Source organism: Bubalus bubalis, chromosome 7, assembly GCF_019923935.1.
Source record: "Bubalus bubalis isolate 160015118507 breed Murrah chromosome 7, NDDB_SH_1, whole genome shotgun sequence".
In the NCBI taxonomy this organism is placed as follows: domain Eukaryota; kingdom Metazoa; phylum Chordata; class Mammalia; order Artiodactyla; family Bovidae; genus Bubalus; species Bubalus bubalis.
The window spans coordinates 81254130-81267529 of NC_059163.1; the positions used below are offsets into that span (position 1 = coordinate 81254130).

Consider the following 13400-nt stretch of genomic DNA (forward strand, 5'->3'; position numbering starts at 1 on the left):
TTTTTTATTTATTTATTATGGATGCTTTTATATAATAAGCATCCATCTTACTTAGGATGCTAGGAGAGAAAAGCACATTGATGTGTGTCTTGATGTGTGCCCAATTTGATTGAGATTGCCTTGGTTGAGGTTAATGGAAATTCAAAGCACTTAGGCACTGATAACCAAGCCTGCCTTGTGAGTTTACATTCATGTAAGACAACGTAAAGTGTATGTGAGACGTCGTGGGAGCGAGGGACCAATGAGAGGGTCGCTGAGGCTACTGAGATTCCTTCTCTTTGTCATCATCATTATGGCTTGCCAGATGGTCACGCTCCATGCCCTTATATACGTTTTCTCATGTAAACTGCACAAGCTGTGCTACGGATGCCACACTGAAGCCCACGGACTTGCTCTGGGTCTCACCAGCAGAAACTGAAGAGTCAGGATAGACATTTGCACTGTCTGTCTCCAGAGCACTGCACGTTAGCGCTGTCCTGTCTGTGATGAGCTTTAGGGAGGGAGGAGGTTAAAGATGATTCAGACGTCCTGGCCTTGGTAGTTCAAAGAATGATCATCCCCTTCATTAACCAAAGTGGAAATATTAAGAAGGAAAAGATAGATTTGATGCAGAACACAGTAAGTTTGAGATGTGGGTGGAACAACCAGATAGACATCTTGCACACTGGGAAGGGCAGGAAACTAGAGGCGGCAATTTGGAGGTTAAACGATAGGGTTTGGGGGTGGAATCCCTTGATAGTGAGATGATAGGAATGGAGCAAGTGCAGGAGAATGCGGGAAGAATGCAAGGCTGAGGGCAGAACTGTTGTAGGTATACGTTTAGATGGAAGCTGTAGGAAAAGAAGCCAGCTAAGGCAGAGACATGGTAGTTAGACAGGGAGGCAGACTTAGGCGAGGGCAGGCAAGCAGAACAGCTTTTATAAGGAAGGAGATCCCATCAGTTGTTGCAGGAAGGTTGAGAAATAGGACTGAGAAAAGGCTGCTGGATTCAGTGATTAGGTGATGGTGGAGAAGGCAGCTTCAGGAGTGAAAATGCAAAAGGTCAGACTAGATGGTGAGAAAGTGGAGGAAATGAGTAGTAGTTTAAAAAGTATGTTTTGTATGAAAGAATGAAATGGCTAAGAAGGGTGTTGGCTGCATCATGTAAAGTTTTTTTATTGTTTTGTTTTGTGCTTGTGAGCAGTTTGCTTACAAGCAGGAGAGGCACAATGTTTGTGGACAAAGGGCCAAGGTCCAGGGTGAGCGTGAGCCTAAGAATGTAGGACAGTGACAGGTCTGGACCTTGAAGTGGTCTAAGCATTACAGACATTTCTTTGGCCAAGACCAGAGAAAAGCAGTGATGATAATAGTTACACTTACTCTGTTAGTCACTCAGTCGTGTCTGACTCTTTGTTACCCCACAGACTGTAGCCCACCAGGCTCCTCTGTCCATAGAATTCTCCAGGCAAGAATACTGGATTGGGTTACCACTCTCTTCTCCAGGGAATCTTCCCAACCCAGGGATCGAACCTCTGTCTCCTGCCTTGCAGGAAGATTCTTTACCATCTGAGCCACCAGGGAAGCCCCACACTTACTGAGCACTTACCATATACCTGGTGTGTTTGAAGTTCTTTGTGTATGTTAAGTGTATTAAGTCCACAGCTACCCTATAAGGTCAGTATTAGCATTTTGAAAATGGAATCTGAGGTTGAATTTAGATTGCCCTACTCAGGATCTCCCAGGTTGTGAGTAGGTACCAGGACAGACAGTCCAGACCCAAAGCACACACATCATTGCACAGCCCTGGAGAGAGTGAGCTAGGAAAGGAAGGAGGGTCCAGACTTGTAGATTCTTGATTAAATCACTGAGTATGAAGCTGAGTCATCTGCCAAGAACAGTCAAAGGAACTCGAGATGATTTCATCTGAAAGGTTAAGCTTCTCTGGAGGTTAGCCTCATTCGAATTGGCTATATTTCTTTTGCTCATGATGATGTTTGAAGGAATGAGCTGTTTTTCAATTATTTACAAAGGTTTAAAAGTTTAAAGTATCTCTCACATCAGGCTTAATTGCCCATTTGTCTAATCCTCCTAGAGTGCTAGAGTTTTGCACTAACTGCATGCTGTGAGCAGGAAATGATCACATGGAGAGAAGCATTTTGAAGCGCTTGCAAGCTCTGTGGGATTAATATTACTGCAAAACGAGGCTAGGTTACACTCTTCCATGTGTTGTTTCAGATAAATAAAAACTAGCAAAGATAATGCTAAAAAAATTCATTAGGATATTAAATTTTGCTTTTTACTCTGAAAATAGCATAGTCTTTCAGAAAAATCTGAAAATTATTTTCTCAATCCTGTTTATAATTTTGGCAAGAGGAAAACACTTTGGAAAAACTGAGCATTGCTTGCTGTCTTGCAGTATTGTTCAAAACCATCTGTTGTTCCATTTGGAAAAGAGATTTCTGGCAGCTGCATTGAGAAATTTAGGATAACGTAGGTCAGATAATTCATTTAAATTGGTTGAAATTCAGAAAATGATTACAACTCTGTTTTCTGTCAACCTAATAAAAATTCCTTTGCAGCCCCAACTACACAGGTGCCTGCATCATCCAGCAATTACCAAAATTGCTATCTTAGTCACGTGTCTGATGGTTCATCTCAATTTAAAACCTAAAATAATTGAAAAGCTGTCAAAGGCTTAATTTTTATTTTTAGAAATGCGTTCTTGAAATACTGTGCTTAAGTACACTAAATATTTCTGTGCTCAGAAAAGTTCTCGATACAGCAGAAAGTATAACAAAGTTGATAGGAAATTCAGAATCCCTTTTTTTCCCCTTGCTTTACTTGACATTTTTGTCCTATTTTTAATCTTATTTTTTGTTGGCTTAAAATTGGGTGTAGCAGAAATAGGGCCTTAAACAAGCATTTTGTCATATGCCCTTTAATGATCTTTCGTCACAAGTTTTGAGATAAAAATAAATGGACCCCAGTTGACCTGGCTATGATCATTGGAAAGTCATAGTTAAGATATCAGAATGAAATGTGTTTATTACAAGTAGCTGCATATCCGATTGATCTGTCGCCTCTTCTGCCTTCTTTTGCTGGAATCACAGTGAATAAATATCTATTGGAGCTTCGTTGTTTAGATGAGCTTCCCAGTTTTGTCATGGAGTCGGTGCTGGTTCAGTTCCAGTCCCTGTAGCTTGCTGTATTTTATAGCAATTTCTTTAATCACAGACGTTGTATCTAAAAGCACACAGACCCTGTTGTGATCCTGTATCAAAATAGGGAGAGAGGAAGAAACTACCCACTCAGGCAGGATTTCCTAGGACAGAATTTATACCTCCTCCCGACCTTACCCTTTCAGTAAGCTCACAGGAAGCCCCTTGATCAGGCATGCCTGTGAATGCTGCACGTAGCAGCAGTGAGGGCCACTCCCAGATGCCTGACTCAAATCTCACAATGCCGAAGGCAGTGGTAGAAGACAGAGCCCGTTCCTTATGTCACGATGCTCATCACATTCCTTCTTTGGGATTTCTTTGGGAGAAATCTCTATGGATAATCAAATTTTGCAAATGGAAAATTTAGAGCAGATAATAATGAAGAAGAGTTGACCTATGAGCTTGATAACCAGTGTCCCTGAATCGTAGTGTAGTAACAAGGCATCCAGTAAGGCGCCTACTTCCTCATGAAGAGCTACAAGTATTTTTGAACAGTTGGGGTCCTTTCACTTCCTCTCCACGGTCAGTTGATGCATTCATTTTTGTGGATGTCTCTAACATGAATTGGGCTGTATGTCTTCCACATTGCCAGATTTAATAGATTCTGTTTGATTCTTCCTACTTTCATTTGATAAGGGGATTAATTCCAGTGGCAGTCTTAGCTCCAAAGTATGGGGGCACTGTTCTTGAGCTTCTTATGTACTAACTGGATGTTAGCCAGATCTGTGTATTAGTCCCAATTGCAGTCATACATTTTCTCTGCAGTTTTACTTACAGGCAGGTATGGACTTTACTGGAATCTTGACACGGTCATGTGCTTTCTTTACATGGTTTTGAAAAACTTTATGCTAATCTTTCAGGGTTTTTTACAGTCTGTGCCTCTTCCATATTGCAATTTAAAGGAATCCATTTATATAATGTTAAAGGAAGGAGAAATAATAAAATACATTGATATAGTTATTGAAGAAAATACTAATCTGGTCCTGCTGTGCCTTACTCCCTTCTTCATTCGCTTTAAGATTTGATTCCACATGCTGAGTTGGAATATTCACCTCTTTTTGTATTAGTAATGTTTCTTTCTCATTTGTACTTGCATCTTCTTAGGAGAGATGTAGTCTGACAGCCTTATACACTAATTAGGGGCTTTTGCTTTAAGAACACATTTTCTGGGCACATTGCACATGAGGAAGACATTAAGCGTCTGTAAGGTGTTGTGTGATGGCCATAATGTGGCTTTGTTCAAAGACCTGAACCCAAACTGCCGTGTACAGAAGAAGGCCCCAAGGCGTGAGATGGCGACTGGGGCAGAGCTGCAAATACCCGACTGGGCGTCTCTCCTTGTAGCTACCGATAAACATGTCAGATATCTGAATTTCATTCCTGTAAATAACTTCCTTAAATCATGTATCATTGAGGAAAATCTCTTTTCCTCTTTACATTTATATTGAATAAACATCAAGGAGGAATATAACAAAATACCTTCATAAAACACTGAAGCTAATTGGAAGAATTTGACATTTTATGGAAGATCAAGTTCAGTAGCTGCCCTTCTTTTCAGAGTTATTATGATAAATAACTTTCTGAATAAGGAGCCTGTTCTTAACAGTTGGCTGTTAGGAGTTGTTTCTCTGATTTTTGTTTTACGTCCTGATATTTGATACGTCAGACCTAAGGCAGGCCGAGTGCCTGACTACAGTGTGACCTTTTTTGTCTGAAGCTCGTACAGTTGAGCTCATTGTGTAGCCACATGTCTGTATTTTCTTCTGAGGTTACCAGAGACTTTGCCACAGGCTAAATATAAACCTTTTTGCATGAGCATCCACCAAAAATATGAAATTCAATAATTTTTAAATGACCCTTATATTTACCTTACCCAAGTGTATTCTTATTTTCCTTGAGCATGTGCTTTATGGACTTCCAGGAGACTATGCATTTTTAAAATGTATTCTTTCCTATAAAGTTTCTTTTCCATGGTTGTGTAAAAGGGACTCCAGGGTGTCTCCTTCTGTTGTGTAAATACTTATTTCATGATAAGCGGTAGTTGAATAAGAGAAGGGCTGTCTTAAGTAAGGTACTGATAAAGCTCAGGAATGATTGTCCCTGACTTTATAAAGATAGGTGACTTTATTAGTCAGGGTTCTCCAGAGACACAGAACCAGTAGATTTTGTATGTACATGAGAGAGATTCTTAGGAATTGACTCACGTGATTACGGGAGCGGAGAAGCCTGGCAGTCTGCTGTATCCACGCTCAAGACCCAGGAAACCCGTGGTGTCGTCTGGTGTGGTCTCAGGGCGCGAGAACAGGGCAGGCTGATGGCAGAAATCCCGGTCCAAAAACCGGAGAAGGTACGGGATGGCCCCACTCCAGCAGGGTGGGAGGCAGCAAAAAGGGGTGAATTCCTTTTTTTCCCACCTTAGGTTCTGTGCAGGCCCTCCGTGGCCTGCGTGGTACCCACCCACCCTGAAGAGTAGTCTGCCCTGCTGAGTCCACTGATTCAAATGCTCGTCTCCTCCAGGAACACCGTCACAGACACACCCAGAAGTGTTTAATTTGGGCATCCTGTGGCCAGTCAGAATTAACTATTCGAAATGACTTTAAAACAGTAAATGTGTACCTAAGTTCCCCATCACTGTGTTGTTAGCGATCACTCATGCAAACTATCAGCATATTTGTGTTGTCGTTACTTAAAAATCTGTGTATTTCCATTATTTATGTATCTGTCTTCTCCATCAGACTGTTAGTTCTTGAGTCCTATTTTAATAATAATAATAGAAATAGCTATTATTTAGTGATTGCTTAACAGGAACTTGGTTTATACCCTTTGTTGAATGACTGATTCTGGAAAATTCAGACTTTTAGAAAGTCTGTAATCTAGCATGAAATAACACAGTTCATAATTCGTCAAAGCATTCAACAAGATTATACTTTCTTTTTTCTTAAAATGATTATGAAGCTAGAAATAATTTAATGATTGAATAAAACGGCCTGCTAACTGGTCACAGAGCTGGTCCTGTTGAGGGGTACCGAGATACATTTTCATTGCCAGCTTTCAGTTTCATGAAGATAGCATGATGGTTAAGAACGGGAGTCTAGAGAGAGGTGTCTGGGTTCAGATTCCACCTCTGTGATACCGGGCAAATCTGTGCCTCTGTTTCTTTATGCCTCAGTTTCTTCCTCTGTAAAAAGAGGATAATAAAGGAACTTCCTTCAGAGAGTTGGAGTGCCCAGAGTTCCTGGTACCTATGCCCCGTCCACATGCATATTATGTACCAGTTACTGTTAGTAGGTGGTGATACTGGGAGGAAAATCAGTTCTAATACCGGAGAAGCAACATTGAGGCCTTCATCTTCCCTGTCATGTTCCAAGTCTTTTTGCTTAAGCTGTTCTAATTATGCACACCCGGAGGATGGCAGGAACTGAACTGAGAAGGTGTCTTTAAATGAGGCAGGCAGCTCCATGTAAGCAGTGGATCACTTCACTGTAAGGTACCTTACCGGGTGGGATCAGATGAGCGACAATTTGGAAGCATCCAGTGCTGCCCTCCACACCATGGGGCCCACTGGGATGGTGTTATAGCTTCCCTGGGGTGTGGGGAGGTGCTTGGAAGCAGGGCGTGCATTCCTAAGTCAAGGTTTATGCGTGGGTAACTGGTCTCTCAGGTACTGGGAATATGGTAAGCGAGGTCTTCACCACTGTTTGGAGCCAGCAGGGCAGAGAGGCCACCTGGACCTAAATGACATCTATTCACTACAAAGCCCTTGATGACAGAAGAATGATTTACTACAGAGTACAGTCCTGGGGGGGTCGGTGGAAGCTCAGCATGGCCCACGATGGCATCAGTTGTGCTAACAGGTATATAAAAGCATACACTCATTTTCTAATTAGCCAAAGAACAACAACAGGTAGGTGGAAAACTTACTGGAAGAAAAAAGCACCATATGTTCTAAGAGAAATGTAAACCTTTTGTTTATGAATAACATATAACCAATTCTCTACTTGAGGGAAGTCATCTTGAGTTGACCATTTTAAGTAACTTCCTACGAGAGCTGCTAAAAAGCAGAACACTTTTGGTAATTGTTTTCCCATCCTGAGTTTCCAGTGTTCTTGCAAGTGAATGAATCAAACTTTATTGCCACTTACACTGAGTTTTTAAAATTATAATGTGAAGTATTCATTGTGCAAATGAAAGGAAATCAGCTATAAATAAACATTTTCAAAAGTAAATAAAGTGAATACTTGAACTGTAAGAGAAGGCACAGTCTACAGTTCATCTGTTGGGTCTGACATAGCATGGTTCATTACAAATTTTAATGTTTGTATTATAGCTCTTTACCAAATTACATTATTGTTAAATATTATTATGTATTATTAAATATTATGTTTAAATATTATTAAATATTGATGAATTGATTAGGTGCTTGATCACAAATTTTTTATTTATACATTCATATTTATCTCTTGTTTTATGTGAGTATTATGTTAGGTGTTCCAGATATAACAGTGAATAATCAATGTCTTGCCCTCTTGGGATTTAAAGAATAGTGAGGGACTAAATGTATAACATAATTGTGTAATATTATGTAATTATAATCAAGAAAAAAGGTGCTCTGACTATAAAATATAGGCATGTGAAATTATACTGTAGAGACGTTTCCAGCATGAGTCACCACACCGTCTCAGCGTCTCAGTTTCATTCCTGGAGCCTCCGCCGCTCCTCAGCAGTGCTCTAATGTTCATCTGTGAGGTGTGGCAAGTCTGATTTCATCCTATAACACAATTCAGCAACCTGCAGGATAAAATGGAGTGTGGGTTTCGGCTCTATTAGTGCTTCAGCGGACAGAGTGTTTTAGGAAGACCATAAAAACTCTTTTCTCACAATTTATAGCCCAGAGCTTCTCCTTCCTTCCTGTAATCCTTGCACAGCAGCTGGAAGCAGCGTTCCACCACCGTGTGACACGGCAGCCATCACGGGTCCTCAAGGATTTCCTTCTTGATAACTGCAAGAGATGACCTCAGTGACTGTTACATGCTATTGATTATTAATAACCACTCTCTAATGCGGCAGCTCTCCAGCACTCACCAGAATCATCTGGAAGTTTCCTTATAATACAGATGGCTGAGCTCCATTCCCAGAGTTTCTGATTGAGTAGTTCTGTGTGGTTGGTGGCTGTTCAGTCACTAAGTTGGGTCCGACTCTTTGCGACCCTGTGGACCGTCGCCTGCCAGGCTTCCCTGTCCTTCGTTGTCTGTGTTCTGTGTTACAATCCAGGAATTTGCATTTTCAGCAGGTTCTCAGAGGCCACTGCAGCTGCTGGAACCAAACTTTGAGAGGCGCTGCTCTAACAGAAACTTGATTCTCTTCTGCCTTGTCCAAGAGAGCTCTCTGACCCAGAGGGCTCACCCTGAGAACCTGTTGCCCACCGACACTTTGCCCAAAGAGCACCATCAGGACTCAGTTGCAGATAACAGGAGCTCCTTTTGCTGTTTAAAGCAGAAAATAATTAAGTGCTTTCACATAATTGGAGAGGGTGGCTGGATGACCTCAGGAATTAGTCCTACAACAGAACTGTAGTTTGGTTCAGTGTGGGAACTCCCATGGAAGACAGAATCAGAAACCCATTACAGAACCTCCTTCCAGAATCAGCCAGGGCGGTTTGGTTTGGGAGTCAGAAAGCGTCTACTAGAACTGCAGCCTCCACAGCTTTTGACACCCTCTGGAACCACATTTCAGGAACATGGGTTCCTCATGTGTTAGTTTGAAATCCAGGTCTCCCTCAAGTATACCTCACGGGAGAAACCAAATTCCATCTGGAACCCTAGATGAGAGGGAGTCTGGGAAATAAATTTTTGAGCTTTCTTGACTCTTAAGAAAACGAAGGCTCGCTTGGAAAAGGTGGATGTAGATATTGTGTTAATAGAGTCTTGCTACAGGGTCTACCACAGAATGTTTCTTGGGTGCAGCTGAGACATACAAAAACGGGAAAGAACTAGCTATATGATGATGTGAGGGCTGTATTCCAGGCAGAGGAGGAGGAACAAGGAGACCCAGAAGTGAGTATTAATTAACCTTGAAAACAAATGGCCATGATACAGACACCTCCCCTATCTGTACATTAAAAAAAAAAACAAAAAAAAAACACATAGATGGCAATTTCTGAAAACTCAATTTTTCATTTAGGGTGTTACTGCAGTAAGTATAGAGGCCACCATGTAACCAGTCTCACCCTCCTCTGCTCTCATGGTGGAGGCTAGGATCCTGTATTTAAGGCTTCTTGGAGGAGGAATGTCTCTTCTGTCCTGTGTGAGGAATCAAGCATGAAAAGCATAGTATAACCATAACAGCTAAGGTGCACCATCTATCTAAATGGTTAGAGAACTGGAGGCAGAGCCTGGACCTGTACAGGAATGTCACTGGCAAGATTTAGATGCCACTCACAGGGTGGCCTTGGGTTCCAAAGTGAAAAGGCAGTAAGAAATCCTAGTTCTGTGGTCACAGAGATAACTTAAACCTTAGCGATGATCTGATCCAACCCCCTCATTTTACAGGTGAGAAAATAGGCAAAGGTTGAATGTCTTGTTCAGGGTGACAAAGTCAGTGGGACATCGGGACCAGAGCCCCTAACAGCAAACATCGCTTCACCATGTGCTTCACCTTGCTTTTAGACTTCTCTTTTTATGATCATAACCAGTTCAGTCACTCAGTCGTGTCCGACTCTTTGCAACCCCATGGACTGCAGCACGCCAGGCCTCCCTGTCCACCACCGGCTCCTGGAGTTCACCCAAACTCATGTCCATTGAGTCAGTGATGCCATCCAGCCATCTCATCCTTGGTTGTCCCCTTCTCCTCTTGCGTTCAATCTTCCCCAGCATCAGGGTCTTTTCACATGAGTCAGCTCTTCACATCATTATGCCAAAATGCAAATGTGGTGGCAGATCTGGGATGTTGCTGGGTCACGATCAGTTTATTATGTAGTTCCTTATCAGTTAGATGGTGTTCACAACAACTGTTTTGTTTTGTTTTTTAATATTTGTTTTATTTTTGGCTGCATTGGGTCTTGGTCGTGGCATGTGAACCTTTCATATCCAGGCTCCGTAGTCGTGGTGCACAGGCTCTAGCTGCATGTGAGAGCTTAGTTTTCTGAACAGGGATCGAACCTGAGTTCCCTGCATTGGAAGGCAGATTTTTGGCCACTGGACCACCAGGGAAGTCCCATTAAATAAAGTGTGTTTATTTATGGCTGGGCTGGGCCTTCACTGCCGCGTGCCGGCTCTGTCCACTGCAGTGCACAGGGCTGCTCCCTGCAGCGGTTCTCTTGTGGAGCGCTGGCTGGGGCGTGCAGGGCTCAGTGGCTGTGGCATGTGGAATCCTCTCGGATCAGGACCAAACCTGTGTCTTCTGCACTGGCAGACAATTCCTAAGCGCTGGACCACCAGGGTTGTCCAGAACAACTGGTTCTGATTAAAGACCACTGAGCAATGTGTCCAGTTTCACCCTTAGTGAATTTCACTTCCAGAGCTGTTTGTTTTTAATTTTTGCAAGAATGGTGAAAAGGGATCAAGGCCTTAGGAAAAGGAGTCATAATAAAAAAGGGACTTAAATGAATTTCCTCTAAAGAGTCATACAAGGAATAGTTTATTTATTAATAGTTTATTACTAGTTTATTAGTATGAGTGGCAGATGTAATTAAAGGACTCAGAAGAAAAGTGACATTATATTAGCAAAGTGCTAGGTTAAATATTTAATCCAAGGAGCTTTGTATATATTTTTTTACATTCAGTATTTGGTTAATTTGACATGGATTGGAACGCCCAACTCTAGAAAGGCTTAACTCTATTCAAATTAAGCAGGCAAATATCTAATTGTTTTTCCCTAAGAATTCACAAGCATTGTGTGCTCACATGGGAGAATAGCAGTGTGGAAGAGTGTTGTTGTTGTTCAGTCTTGTCCTACTCTTTTGCAATCCCATGGACTGTAGCCCACCAGGCTCCTCTTGTCCATGGGATTTTCCGGACAAGAATAATTGAGTGGGTTGCCATTTCCTTCTCCAGGGGACTTTCCCAATCCAGGGGTCAAACCCGTATCTCCTGCACTGCAGGCAGATTCTTTATCACTGAGTTACCAGGGAAGACCTTTGAACAGTGTTAGGTGGTATCATAGTTCCAGAAGTTTTGAACTGGGTTATTCAGTCATAATACATACATATATTTATAGCACTGTATTGCTTTACAGAGTCTATAAAATGTTATGTCTGTTAAGTATTCAATATCATAAGTTATATTACCCCCCCAAAGATTTCACTTTGCAAATTCTGACAAACCATCCCTGAAAGGAAGAAGCTATGAAAACCCAGAATTGTATATACATAACCTCTCCCAGACACACCACATCTTTTCCCCTGCTTATTAGTAAGATGTAGAATATTTTATTTTATAAATGGTAAGTTAGAATGACAGGCAGTATGTTTTCTTTCAAATCCCCTGTATCCCAAGCCCTTTCAAGGCAAACAAAGTTGAATTCTCTTGTGATGGTCAGAGAAGCAGTTTATGAGAGCTTTAATGATGTATGACTTTCTCATGACTTATTAACAATCAATCCCAAGAATCTGGAACCTCTGTATCACTGACCACAAGGTTCTGGAGGAAAATGTCTGCACACCCGCCTTAGATTAGCTCAAAAGTCTGAGTCATGGTGTGACGAGGCTGATCAAGCAGAAGAAAAGCGTCTCTTCTCTCGGAAGAGAGTGCTCAGAAATTAGAGTGTGTAATGGAGCAAGGCACCAGGCATGTTGGCTGGCTGTGTCCCGTGCGTGGTGTTTAGAATGTCCTTTGTGGAAGGAGCGAAAGCCAACTTCCTGCGCTAAGAATAATGATGTCCTAAGGAATGAACATCTGTTCTCTTGTGCAATGTTTAAGAGAAGCAGCTGTTATCTGCTTTGAGTTAAAAGGTAGGTTTGCTCCCACCTCCACACTTCCGAGCTCTACCCCAGTGCCTGCCCGGTCCCTGATGCTGGAGGCTGCTGTAAACAACACAGCCATTTACCCAAACATTTCAGTCCCCCTCCTTCCCCTCCTCGAGCCCATGCCTTAGCCCGTAGAGCCGGCTGGACGGAAGGCATATTTTCTTGTGAAATTTGGGCTCGGGGAAAGAGACTTAGTTTGGAGTATGAAGAGGGTGACATTCTTTTAAAGTTGAAACACGTCTGGAATGCTTAAGTAAAAGGTGCCAGTCAAGATGCACGGAGAGTGTGCACGTGCCCGCGGCTTGGCAGGGGAAAGCTCTAGGTTGCTCCATAAGATTTTATAATTCTGTGTTTGACCTTTTCACTTCACGAAAAGATGGAGTGAGAGCAAAGAAGTGATATGGCAGATACTCAGAGGAAGCTTCAGGGGTTTAGAGAAAATCAAGGAAAAAACATTAAAAGGAACCTGGTTGAGATTTCTGTATTTTCTTCCCTCTGCCCCCCACCAAGTTAAAGCCTCTTAAATTTCAGCCAGATGTGGCTAAGGCCACTAAAGTACTGGCAGAATAAATAGTCAAGAGGGTTGAGGAGTGAGGTTCTTGTAAGTTTTCATGCTGGTGGGGGGCCTGGCAGAGAATCTGGGTGTGAAACCTGCTCAGTCTGAGGGGCCTGGGGGTGTGGGGTGGGGGTTTGGGGGAGGACAGCTGGCTGTGGCTAGTCGCTTCATGGGAATTGAAGCTCAATGTGGCCTGATTTTTCAGGAAAGACCAGAAATACGGCTTTATTGTTAAAATCTCCCAATTTTAAAATAGTGTAACAAATAATGGTGATTTTTAAAAATATTCAGTGCCAAACAAAACAGATTGGAATGAATGCATCTGCTAGTTTTCCAACTCAACATTTATGGAATTCACCTTTCTAGGAGGATTTGGGACCTTAAAACCAGACCTTATAACTTGTAACTCAAATTAAGTGAAGAGAATGCCATTTTTTCCCCCTCCCAATCATTTAATAAGTATTCATATTAACAAATATCAGAACTCTATCCATCAGTAGACACAATGGAGGCAAAGATGTGAGATTCAGCCCGACCTGTCATGCAATGTGGTTAGGAGCGGATAAACAGGAAAGTACACTGTAGTGAATTTTGTGTGATTAAACAGGTATTCCCACAGTGGGCTTGCTCTGAAGGGCATTTATTAATAGCTCTAATTTGGATGGGAACTGTGTCTTAGAGAAGT

At 42.0% G+C, this 13400-nt stretch overlaps 1 protein-coding gene across 6 annotated transcripts in view; it reads left to right on the forward strand.

Annotated features, from left to right (window-relative positions):
* The window catches only part of PDE5A (phosphodiesterase 5A), a 150905-nt gene that overhangs the window by 97617 nt on the left and 39888 nt on the right, over nucleotides 1-13400 (forward strand). The gene's annotated exons all lie outside the window — the stretch shown is intronic.